The sequence below is a fragment of the Talpa occidentalis genome, unplaced genomic scaffold, assembly GCF_014898055.3.
Source record: "Talpa occidentalis isolate TD23 unplaced genomic scaffold, MPIMG_talOcc4v2.1 talOcc4.11, whole genome shotgun sequence".
Lineage (NCBI taxonomy): Eukaryota > Metazoa > Chordata > Mammalia > Eulipotyphla > Talpidae > Talpa > Talpa occidentalis.
This window is the reverse complement of record NW_023601104.1, coordinates 67,758,683-67,771,607: the sequence shown is the minus strand read 5'-3', so window position 1 is coordinate 67,771,607 and position 12,925 is coordinate 67,758,683. Positions and strand designations below refer to the sequence as shown.

Here is a 12,925-nt window from a genome sequence, read left to right as displayed (position 1 = left end):
TCCTATCTTGCCATCTTATTTCTAAAAGAACAGAATTTATTTTGAACTACTACACATTGCTCTGCTTCTAAGAGACAATCTTCTGTCAGTGAAAGGAGGCCAGGCATAACTAGACTTTAGCAAATGCGGTAGCAAAGATTAGTCCTCAGGAAATACGGATAAACTGAGTTTCTCAGGCTAGAATTCCTTGAGCAATTAAATCTGCATTGCTGAATATAGAAGCTTTCACTGGAGATATCCATTCTGGCCATCCCTTTTGTGACATTCTGCATTTCCATTAGACCACCCAAATGGAATGGAAATGTGAGCAGCAATCATCAGCAAGTTTGGAAATATAAAGCTAAAATTGAACGGCCTAAGAGATATTCAGTGTTTATACTATCTGCTTCCTCATGATGTACATGTACATAAATAAAAGTATCAAAGGCCAGATGGAACATCTGGGGAAATGCATGGCAAGTCTACAGTCCATTCACCTTCTAATTTCATTCTGGTTCTATAGCACTACACAGGCTATGGAAGTCATTATCACGTACTGCAAGACTAACTCATATTGGGGTAAAATAGGAGGTGAGATTGCAGGAGATTAGACTAGTTGAACAAAGGGAAGGCAATCCGATGTAATTTGTTTTAATCTGTATAAGTACTTTAATGTTTCTGAGAACAAAAGAATTCTCTCCCTCTTTCCTTTCTTCCCTCAGACCGTCAAGGAAGATTTAGAAGTGCTATTATAATTATGGCTTACATTTCATCATTTCTAGTTTCTGGAGTCTATAGAAAATGAAAAGAGAATGTTTTACCTTGAAAAGACTGAAATGGAAAAACCTTCTGTTCATGGGACCTCTCTGGAATGTAGTGATTTGTGTGATTGCAATCACAGAGCCAGCTAAAATAGCACACGAATTCTCCAATGGCTTCCTTCTGTCAAAAGGAACATTTCCATGAAACTACCTTTATAGCCTGGAATGGCTGTCTGCTTTCCAAAAAAGATCTCTACATGGCTATTAAGCAACCAGTAACTTTGCCTAAATGTAGAGCAATCAAAACCATTTTCCAAGTTTTGAAAGATTGTTCTAACGAACCCCCCTTCCCCGCCTTCCTTTGCAAAATTAGATGGAATCAAGAAAATAAGCAGCTTGGAGATGAATAAGACTGAAGTGTTTGGAGAAAGCCTCCTTAGAGACATAAACGAGTCAGCACTGTGTTTCAAAGTGCAATGTGTCTGCACCTTTGAAGCAATTTTTGAATTTCTAATTATTATGATTAACTGGGGGAAATGGGTGCCATAATCACAGGACATCTATCCTATTAAAAAAAAATTAGGTGCAGAATTGACCTCACTTCTTCTGTCTATGCAGGTACATCATTATGCATCTGTGCAAGCTAGATCATTTTAAACCTCTTTTCCCCTCTGGTTTCTTATTCGCATGTCCAGTCTCTACACCAGAGTCACCTTCTGCAGTGTGCTCAGAATACATATATTTATACATATTTTTATAGATACCTAGTTATGTGTGTTAACTTACACAATGGCATTGTAGTACAGATATTTTATTTTGGGAATATTAAGTTTTTTAAGATCTACCCCTGTTACTCTAAATACATCTAATGCATTATTTCTGCCTCTTGCATAGCAGTCCATGGTGTGTATTTGCCACTTTGTCTTTATTAGTTTCCAGCATGGACAGTTAAGTGGCTGGTCTCCAACTCCACAACCACAAGCAACATTGTGATGAATATCCTTGTATAGTCTCCCATGGATCTATAAGAGAGTTTCTCTGGGAGTATGGATCCAGCCTAGGATTTCATGGTCATTTATCCAGACTTAATTTTACTAAATTCTCCAGTCTTGACTCTTGTTCTGTAGGACAGAATAGCTAGTTTACTCTTTTAACAACAGTACAGTACCCACTATCTCATTAATAATTGCTATGTCTCTAACTTTTTATAATTTAATGTGTGTAAAGAGGTATCTTCTTGTCTGAATAGTGTTGAAATTTTGATATATGCTTTTGGAAAGAGGTTGAATACATTTTGTTTATGTGAATGCAATTACATTCTGTTGCTTTCAAGTTTAAGAAATGGGAAAGGGTATATAGATGCCAAGCTGAGTGTTGAAGACAGATGCTGTGGGTGCTTAGTGTAGAGTCTATTTTGTCAGTCCTCTCTGTGATTCTATAATCCCTATGATAAATCCCTTTCTGCTCAGAATAGTTAGAGGGGATTCTGTTATTGGCAACTAAGAAGGCTGGTCTACTCAGTAATTAGTACCTTAAGTCGTTGTAAACCCTCAAGGAATCTAGGATTGGCTAGTCAGATAGGTTAAGTTTGAAAGCTCTGAGGATCTGCTTTACATTATAAGACAGGTCCCTTCAAGATTTTATCTGTGGACTTTAATTTTTCCACATACATTTTGGAGTAGATTCACTGACTTGAAAGTATTTTCGGGTTTTTTAAAAAATATCGAATTTATAGAACAATTTTGGGATTGGTATCATTATAATATTGTTGCTCACTGATGAACAGAGTATAGTTCTCTAATTATTTGGACTCTTTCATGTCCTATAATAGGGTTTAAAAATTTTCCCCCTAAAAGTTTTATAAATTTTGTTAGAGTATTTCCATTTCTGGGTGATGTCAATTTCTCCTCTGCTCTAGTAACAATCCTGCTTTGGTATCCAGGAAATTATGAACTACATTTTAATGTTAACCATTAAAACCACATTTTATGACCACTATAAAATGGAAAGGGACTGGCAGAAGGAAAAAAATGAAATTGTTTATTATGTATAAATACGTAATTAATATGTTTTTAAATTCTCTTGTGGATGACGCCTGGTTTCTTTGCGCTTTCTAGTCAGTTGTAGCTTGAGTATAGTAAGGGCTAAGAGAACTTGATACACTTTCCTTACTAGTTCTATCCACTTCTTTTATTTTATAGAGATGATCTTATTATTTTCAAATAATGATGGTTTGCTTTCTTCCTTTCCAAACTTTAACCTCTTATTTATTGCCCTATTTCATTGACTCCACCACTATGTGGAATAGGATCAGGGATCGAGAAAGCCCAGTGTTATCCTCAGTCTTAAAGGAAATACATAACAATCAGAAGTAAAATATCCTGCACCCAGGCCCCTCATTGCCACCAACATTGTGCCCCACCCCTCTTTCTTTCCGAGAACCATTTCCCTCTGGTGCAGCCACTAGTCTTGGGGGGGTATGGTGGGAAGAGGAACAGGAGGTAAGAGAACCAGGAGCCTGCTCAGTGATCTGCTCTAATTTTATTCCTCTCCATCTCCTCCAGGCTCAACGGTTGTCCTTTGGTACTTGCACTGACCTGGACTTCTCTTTTATCTCAAGTTGTGGCAGCAAAGCAAGATGATTCAGGGCTTTCCTCCTACCCCCACACTATCTTCATCTGTGACTCCTACCCCCTTCATTTCCTAGCAACTTGGAGCCCTGGCAAGTTGTATCTCCCCGGGAACTTGTGAAGATTTCTAATAATTTCTTAGATCCACTATTTTTTTCCTCACCTCTGTGGCATCTTCATGACTGGCTTTAGAGCAGGGATCCAGAAATTCTTTCAAGAAGTATATTAAGATTTTGGGCCTCCCTGGTAGTGCAGTGGGTTGAGCACAGCACTGTGGAGCTGTCGCAGCCTCTGCAGCACGGGTTCGATTCCAGGCGGGCCAGGGGGAGACACACATGGCGTGGCAGACCTCTCTTGTCTCGCCCACTGCTCCACTCAGCAGTTTTCTGTCATTCTGTCTGTTCTACTCCCTGCTCTGTCTCTGGTGAATTCTCTTGCCCTCCTGCACTCTGGCCTGTACACCTGCTCTTGTATAAATAAATAAATAAATCTTAAAAAAAAAAAGAAGTATCTTAAAAGAACAGACAAAACTTGATTGACATTGTAATAAAGAGATGGCCACCACCCACACAGGTAACTCTCAGGCATTTTCTATGAAATATTGTGAAATACTATGAAAGTTAGCTAAGACTAGACAGCAGGCTGAGCACTGGTTCATTTCTCTGCATACTCCAAGCTAAAAATAGATCTCCCTAACAGTTAGTGTCACAATCCAGATATTTTGTTTAGAGTAAGACTAACAAGGGAGAAGATTGCAGCTGAAGAGGAAGATTTCTCATATTCTATTTCCACATGTCTAAAATTTAACTTTTGATCAGCAGTACAAGAGGTTGTCAAATGGAGTGAGAAAGAGAAGGCAGTCAGCAACAAGCAAAATAAGGTGCAGAAAAACTGGCCAGTGATCTTTGCTCTTGAACACCAAAAACTGAGAGAGAGGAGAAAGGAAACAAAGCAATGGCTGAGATACATTTGTTGCCGAGGTTACGTAGACATGGTGGGTTCTCACACACCTTTCCTTGCAGGTGTAGACATATGGCCCTTTTCATGAAAAACTCTTATCCTTAATGTGGTATTTATCAAATCTCATGGTGGGATAAGTAGTTTTTGTTTATGCAATTTCCCAGGACTAATTGCTGAGTTTTTAGAACAGCCTTTTACTACCTTTAATGAGCATAATTAAATGAACCACTAAGATAAAACAAATTACCAATTCAGCCACCTATTGTGAATCTGTAGATCTTGGAGTACCTGATGACTCTAGATTGCTGGCATTTTCCTTGGGATTGCTACAGGCAAGATTATCCAGGTAATTTCTCTTGGTGCACTTGAGTCTTTCCTCAAAATTCCCCAAGAGCACAAAGTGACTTCAGAAGTAAGCATCAGTTTTTTCTCTACATCCATCATGATACTTCTGCAATGTATGTGATGTACATTGTAAGTTGCTTTAGTAGTAAAATTTTACATCTGAATACTTTGAAAAATTCTAAGAATTGTAAAGAATTTTTCTTTCATTAAATAATTTCCAATAAAAATATGGAGCAGATATTTTAATTGCATAAGTGACAAAAACATTTCTTGGACATAAAATAAGAGCTTTCTAAATTTTTAAAGTTCATGAATTAAATGAGTATTCAGATGTTATTTATTCATTATAATCCTTTATAATGTCCTTTCATTACATCTTCTTTCATGTACATTTAAGACAAATGTCCAACAGCTGTTCAGAATAGAATAATAATAATGATCCAGTTTTTATAAAAAATATAATTGTCCCCACAATCCTATGCAATTGTTAGTGATTATAAAAATATTTCCTAAGAAAATAAGTTTTCTTCATAACTACATGTAAATTCATGGAACAGGATAGAGATCCTTAAAGAACAGGTTACTATCTAGTAATATACCAACTCTTATATATCTAACTAAACATACATTAATTTAAAATATGGTATTGTTAAATAAATAAAAGCAAGAAAAAATATATAATTCCAAAGAAACACAGTTTTAAACTGTCACCTTTCAGTGATCTTCATAATTGGCATATTTCTTCAGAGTTCTTTACAATTATATTCACAGCACACTGTGTCAATTGTCATTTAACCATGTTAATTAACTATCTTGATTTATTTTACTAAATAACCTTGTGCCTCGGATTATGTGAAACAGTAAAAAGGAAAAAAAAAAAAGACAGAAAGACAAATGAAGATAGACAAAGAAGAACTCAACATTCCCTGATCTAAGTGATAGTTTGTATTAAAATATAAAATGACTTAGTTTTTATTTCTGATAGTAGATTGTCAGGTGAAAATTGTAAGGAAAAAAAAATCCCTTTTCCCCTCTGATTAGATCAAAGGCAGAAAATATGTTGGTAAGCAGAGGTTACCTAGTAGCAGACTCCAGCACTGGGCAAGCTGGGTTCTGGTGCCCGCACTTTACCAAGTTTTGGATGGGGCTAACCCCGGGGGGTGTGGCCTCAGTGCAAGTAGACAGATCAAAAGGCACAGCAACTCAAACACAGAGACTTCTAGCCTCCCACACATCCACCCCTGCATGCCCATGTCCCTCAGCCTCTTTTGCTTGTCAGAATAACAGAGACCTTTCTACTCATGTCATCCATCACTTTGTCTGGCCTACTAAGAATATCCTATCAAGGAGTTTCCCTGATCCCCTGGGTCCTCAGCAGCATATTAAATGATGTGTCCTGAGAGAGAGCTCCAAAGTCAATGAATTCTTGCTTAGGCATTTTTGTTTAGTTCCAACCCTTTTGATCAAGCACCCTCAAAATCCAATTCCAGTGCCAATCCCCTCATTCCTAGTGGTGAATGGCAGCTAATTCTTATACCTCTTCTAGAGTATAGTTTCTTCTCTCCCTTATCAAGCTCAGCACACCCCCAGTCCAACTGTGCAGGGATTTAACCACTCCCAGTGTGGGCGGCCAGGGTGGAGCAGCTCCTGAGGAGAACTCCTTCTGTTTTGCAGGTGGAGGGTCTCTGCAGGAACTCCCAGCAGGAGAAGTGATAGTGGAGCACAGTTCAGACAGTTCAGAGCCCCAGGTTTGCCAGATCAGGACTTGACTTTGACCGGAGAGACCCGCTTTGTCTGAGCACTTAAACATCACTGGAGCTCTGTGACCCTATCTTAGCTTCTCTCTGCTGCTCAGCTGTTTTTCTGCTTCCATTTCAGAAGATAAAGACCTCTTCTTAAGCTGTCAAAGAAGCCCTCTGGCTCTCACACTTAGCCTTTAATGGTTTGTTAACTGCCCTCAATTTCTCATTATCCCATCTCAGAACATTAATATAGCTTATTAATAATAAGGCAGCTCCGTTCCTTGCAGGCATTCCTCTCCAATCGCTTTCATATGCCAGAATTACAAGGGCATTTCTCTCCAGTGGGATATTTTCCAACACCACCATTGGGGAAATCTCCAGCACTTGGACTCTACCTTGTGCCAGAGTCTACATTATGGCTTCTACTTTCCACTCAGGAAAGGGTCCTTTGTGCCAGCCAGACAGTGTGTGAGCCAGTCCCCAGCCCCGTCTTCCTGTTAGCTTTCTCAGACCCCACACTTGGGAGCACATGTGTTGGTTTATGACCTCCAAGAAACAGACACTAAGATGTATTAGGCATGCAGGAGATTTCTTGGGGGAAAGATAAAGGGGACAGGAGAAGGTATGGAGAATCTGCAGACTACACTGCAGGTCTGACTCCTATAAAAGCAGAGAGGAAAGGAAGGATTGGGTAGGAAGAGGCTCAGCAATGGTAAATGTGCATAAAAAGACTACATATCAATTTATGAACAGATGTAGGCATGTAGCCAACATATGTACGAGAAAATGTTTTAAGGAGCTGATCCTTTGATGTGTAGGTTCTTTTATAAGAATTTTTCTTTATCTCTCCCACACACAAAAAAAAATAACAGCCTAGTTCAAAGCACAATCAGTCTTTCATGGGAAAGACAATGGATGGAAGCAATTTGAAGCAAATGTCCTTTGATTAAATAGATGACTATTTGACTTCTTAATAAATAATCAACATCAAAATAAAAGTCTAGATCTTTTCAAGCTCACATGAGTATGGTTTATTTTAGCAGAACTAAAATGGTATATGCACTTTGAACTCTGTAACTTAAATATTTGAAAAGACTCTTTGGAAATAATTTTAAAATAACCCAACTTCATTTGTGCACCCACACATGGAAAACTGAAAGCAAGTCAAAAGCCCCAGAACATAGATTTGCCTATGAGCATCACCTTGTACCTATAGCTTTGAATCTAAAACCCCCCTTGCACGTGTCTGTCTTGAAGTCACTTTTGAGGTGGGGAGGGATGTGCTGCAACCTATAGATAAGCAGGAAATGAACCATGGAAGAAAATATCTATTAATTCCCAAACTTGGCATTACACATTTGTCCCTTTTCCAATTCAAAATTTCCCCATTCCAAATGAGGCCACAGGACTCCCTAGTTTTGAACTAGCCTTCCCTGCACTGGGAAGGCAGCTATGCCACCAACACAACCTTTCCTGCACTTGTACTAATTTATAGGTACAAGGGATTTCTTTTCTTATCAACAAATCCCTAAGAAAAACAATCATTTCCACACCTGTTCTCTGCTAGCATGCCCCCAATGGCAGCACTGGTCAGGCAGCAGGAAGACTGGATGACCTTCAGTTGAAAATGACAGCTGACCCTTATTTCAATCTTGGTTGTTCCTTTATTTCAATCTTGGTTGTTCCTTGGTTGTTCCTTTATCTCATGTTACTGAGATAAAGTGCTACTCTCCCCTGAAACACACAAAGGAGAAAAATACAAAACAGTAGCCCAGCACCCAAACTGGGTTTTAATTAAGTAGTTCTGAGCAGGCAGTAACTGAGAAAGACTGCAGTATTTCTGTTTACAACCTGCTTGGCCTCTGCTTATGACAAAGAAGAGAGTTCTTAAATGATTAAAATTATTAAACTAGCACTAAACTCAGTTACCTAATAAAATTAGGTGCTTGTTTTTATTTTTAAATTCATAAAGTAGGGAGAATAAAAAGTGCCAGCTGCCTTTATTTGCCCTTGCCTTGTCTAGGAACTTTGCACATTAGTCACTACTACAAAACAGTTTGAGACATATTCTTCCTGGTCATTTTATGGGTTTATATATCCACTTACATGTATATTTAGTGGGTTGAAGAGTGTCCCCACAAAAGTCATATCCACTGGAATCTTAGAATGTGATCTTTGGTTTAGGGACTTTGCAGATGTGGTGAAGGGAAGGATCTCGAGATACGATTATCGCAGATCTGGCAGGGATGATTCCCGATGACTAAAAGAATTCAGGATGGTTGATGACAGGGGCAGTGTAAGAGGGACTCTCACCATCTCCAACTCTCCTAACCAGGAATTCTGTTTGTGGGGAAAGCAGAGGCTAAAAGTGGGGTTGGGGTAGGAGGAGAGAGGACAGCAAAAAAGTGGTAGGTTTAGATGGTACTTAGGAAAATGTTACAGTAGTTTGCATTATTTGATTATGGAAAATAAGGAAAAGAAAATAAAATAGGATTGATGGAGTATTTTAAATGATGATGATGTTTAAATATGTATGATATTCTGATCTGCACATATCAACTTTTCAGGAGTGTTAATATGCTCATGGAATGCATGTGGAAAACAGAGTCGGAGGGGTGGAACTCAGGATTATTATAGAGCTAATAATAATAGTAGCAATCATAGCTAATAGTATTTTTATGGTCATTTTTTATTTAAAACAAGATTTCAAATCCCAGCTGTATGGCTTACCATCTATGTGACCTTGAACAAGTTACTCTGCTTCTTTTGACCTGGCTTTATCGGATCAGCTGCAATTTGCATTTCGATTCCAAAAAGTGTGGCATGGAAATTGTCATTGTATCTTCACCTCGCTTTAGGAACATGTGCAGTTGTAGATATACCAGTCAGAGGGGAACACCGACCCTGGCCCCTGCCCTCCCCTTCTCTCCCGCTGGCAAGAGGCAGGCAGCCCTTGGGGCAGGAGAATACAAAAACCACTGCCTTTCTGCTAGAAAGTAGGAAAATGGGAAAATAGGAAAAATAATATCTCAACAAATCATCCCGTTGCACCAGCATCCTGCTGGCTGAAAAATTCTAAGCAGCATAACCTCAAAAACCCTTGTACAAATGGTATGGTATTTTGTGCCACTTAAGTTATGGTATGAGGAACTACTTTTTTTTACCCATAAATGATTTTTTGGAACTACTTCTTGCTATCTCTTTTTAAAAGCAAACAGGGAATAGGTCATTTTTGTTAACAAATACAGGTAATCAACACAACTGCTATGTCAGTTCTTGGTTCACTGCGAAGCTTTGGGGGCACACGCCAAAGTGCCCAGAAAATTCCACAGGCTGTTGCTATCAAATGAATCAGGACGACTCCTTTAGCAGTTGAATATCACGCTCTGTAACATTTTCTGCTATAAATGAAGGCCTTGTTTTATAACTGGCTTGGATGCTTCTGATTTTATTGGAACTATACTGAGAAGTTGGTTTGCTGTGAATTCTTGCCTTGTGGCTACCGGGGCGCAAAGTCAATACAGACCTGAGAGGCTGCAGGTCTCCCACCACCCCCGTCCCAGGTGGAATGAAATGTCCTCAATGAGCCTGCTTTGAAATTCTAGTTTTTAAAGCATGCTTTTCAGAGTAGCAAAGCACAGATGACTGTGTGTATATTTACCGCACTTTATGTATCCTGTATATAAAAGCTGTATTGAACATTTATGAGGGGTTGCCTCTGAAAAACTGCAGAGAATAATAAAAAGTATGTTTTTGCATTTTTACCAAAACCTCAGACTTCAATAGACTGAGGGCTTGATGGAGCCAAGAAATAAAAAGGGGGAGTTGGTTACCACAACATATAGTTTTCCTGGCACAAATAAATCTGTTTCACTCACTCTGGCCTTGAGGCAAGGGAACAAAAGGTTCCAGCAGCTTCAGAGTGCTTGGCCCACATCTGCCCAAGCTCCTGCTCGTTTCCTCCACAGAGAGCAAGAGAGGGAAGGAGCAAAGCAGCAGGACCTATGAGTTCTGAAAAAGTGGGGTCAAGGGGGTGCTGGGATCCCTTTTCACCGTTGCCCATCACATTTCTAGAACATTTTCCTTGATTTCCAATTTCTAAAACAATTCTACGTTGTTCAGACAGCGAAGGTCTAATTACAAATGACCTCCGAATGTTTGCATGAAGCAAATTGACTCGTTTCCAACGTAATCTACAAAAAAAAAGGTTCACTGTGCTTATTGTTTGAAAAGTATTTACGTATACTTGATTTCCTCCCAACTGTCTGCTGGTAACAGTGTTCACAAGGAAACTATTATGACTGCCTTTTAAAGGGAAATCAATGCAGGGAATTAGTTCCCAGGTGACACAGGAATTGGATGCCAAAATGGAAATACGGAGGCTGCCTTGAGATTAACAGCAGCAGAGAGATACAGGGCAGTAAGGGCTTTCCGGAGTCAGAATCAGGGGCTGCAGGCAATAGGTGGGATGGCCGTGGTCTGTCCAGTTGCGGGGAACAGAGCCACAGGAGGGGAATGGTCATGCAGAGGAAGTGCATTGCAAACAGGCCAGGGCCTGGTAAGGAGGCAAGGCGCAGGGGCCGGGGGAGGGGGGGTGAGGGTAGGGGGTGCACAGGAGGCTCAGGGGGCAACTGAGGCCCCCAAGGCCCCGTGATCTCCCCATGCTCTCTCTCATCTCTCTCTGGTATTCTCCCTCTCAATCTCCTGTCATCTCATAGTCGACTCGTTGTTTCACCTCAAAGTGATGCTGCCCTTTTATCCCTCACCTCTCAGCACAGGTATCCATAATCATGGGAGGAGAGTGTAAGACACAGGCTGTGGCAGGAAAGCATTTAAAAAGCCTGATTTTTAACTCATTGACATTACAGGAAACTATTTAAAGTGGAGAGCTGTTCTGTGGGTGCCCTTCCTCCTGCACCCCCAGCTCACCCTGCAACCTCCCACCAGCACCTGACATTGCCCAAAAGTCAGACACTAGCTGACCCAGGAATCAGACAGAGGGTATGTGTTGGCCCCATGCTGTAGAGACAGACCTTTGGGCGGGAAATGAACCTGAGGACACATGAGATGACATTTTTCTTGACCATTCCCTGACATCTCAAATATATTTATTATGAAGTCTCTAGCTTATTGGGTAATTGGGGAGATGAAATTCTCAAGGCTACAGCAGCCAAAGAAACACTACCTCATCCCTGCCTGCAAGGTCCATATGACTCACCTGTGGTATCACTGATCTCTGTGGTTCTTCTAGCAAAGCTCAGTCCAAACAGAATCTCTGCAAATTCATCAGGGGAACCAGTTGCCTTTTTTCTTGATTTTCAGTATTTTCTCATGCTTGCACAGGAACTATTATGCAGTATTTTATGAGCTATCATAAGGGAAATGGCTTGAGGGTGAGTCCACGGCTGACAGGGTGCTTTGGGCACATATATCTTCCAGAACTTTGTGGTAAAGGAAGAGAAAAGGATGGAAAATGTAAATGAATGAATGGTGAGTTATATCTCCTGTCCATTTGTGGAAGTCAATAGAGTCAAAATACCTTTCCTTTTCTTGTCTTTTTTTTTAAAATTTTCCTCTTTAAGAAGACAAGATATACCGAAGAGAAATGTCTAGGTTTTCTAAGGGTGGAGAAGAACAATCCAACAGAAAACAGCTGGAATGTATCTGCAGTGCGAGAGCACAAAAACTCTGTGCTATCAGTGAATCCTTGCGGTGAGAAAGTCAAAATAGCAACCTCTTTATCGCCAAAACAATTCTCCCTGAGGCCCGGTCCCAGTGTGACAAGCATACCCAGGATACCTTCCAGCTGTTTGGCTGAGCTCTTCTTGGCTGACCAGAGGCTGGGACCACAATGGAAGCTGCCATGTCTAAGGGACCTTCACATCACATGCAATGGAGGGCACAGCAGGTCTTGGCAAATCCCGTGCAGATAAGATATGACACTGGTCAAGGTGAACACAGAGGTAATTTGGTTTCATTGAAGTAACATTACATTTTATAACACTGTATATAAGTAGTGCATCATTAAAAATCAATATCAGTATATATCTTATCAAGTTTACCACTGAAAGTCCAATCTACCCCTCACAATACAATTAACCCCCTTTATCTGTTTACCCACACCCTATTCCTCCTTCCTTTCCAGTAACTACTGATTGGCCATACAGCCCAAATGTTTGTTTGTTTATTTAGTTCATTTGGTGGTCTGGTTTCTCTATGTACCACATATAACTGAAATCATATGGTGTTTGTCTTTCTCCTTCTGATTTAATTTCACTAAGCATAATGCCCTTGAGGTCCATCCGGGCTTGTGCAAATGACATTTCTTCTTCTTTTGCAGATGTATAGTATTACATTGTGTATACACATCATATCTTCTTAATCTATTCACTGGTTAATAGTCACTTAGGTTATTTCCAAACCTAAAACTCTTGGTTTATCATAAATAATGCTGCAATAAACATGGGGGGGTACCAAAAGCCCTTCAAATTAATGGGATTTTTTGGGG

At 39.9% G+C, this 12,925-nt stretch overlaps 1 long non-coding RNA gene across 1 annotated transcript in view; it reads right to left on the bottom strand.

The window, feature by feature from the left end:
• Positions 1-12,356, bottom strand: part of LOC119239141 (uncharacterized) — an 85,659-nt gene extending 73,303 nt beyond the window's left edge. Inside the window, exons 1-3 of the long non-coding RNA XR_008550125.1 lie at positions 12,208-12,356; positions 11,636-11,858; positions 801-921 (exon numbers count right to left, since the gene is read on the bottom strand). This is a non-coding gene — a long non-coding RNA (uncharacterized LOC119239141). The remainder of the gene's footprint in view (positions 1-800; positions 922-11,635; positions 11,859-12,207) is intronic.
• Between the last annotated feature and the right edge of the window lie 569 nt (positions 12,357-12,925).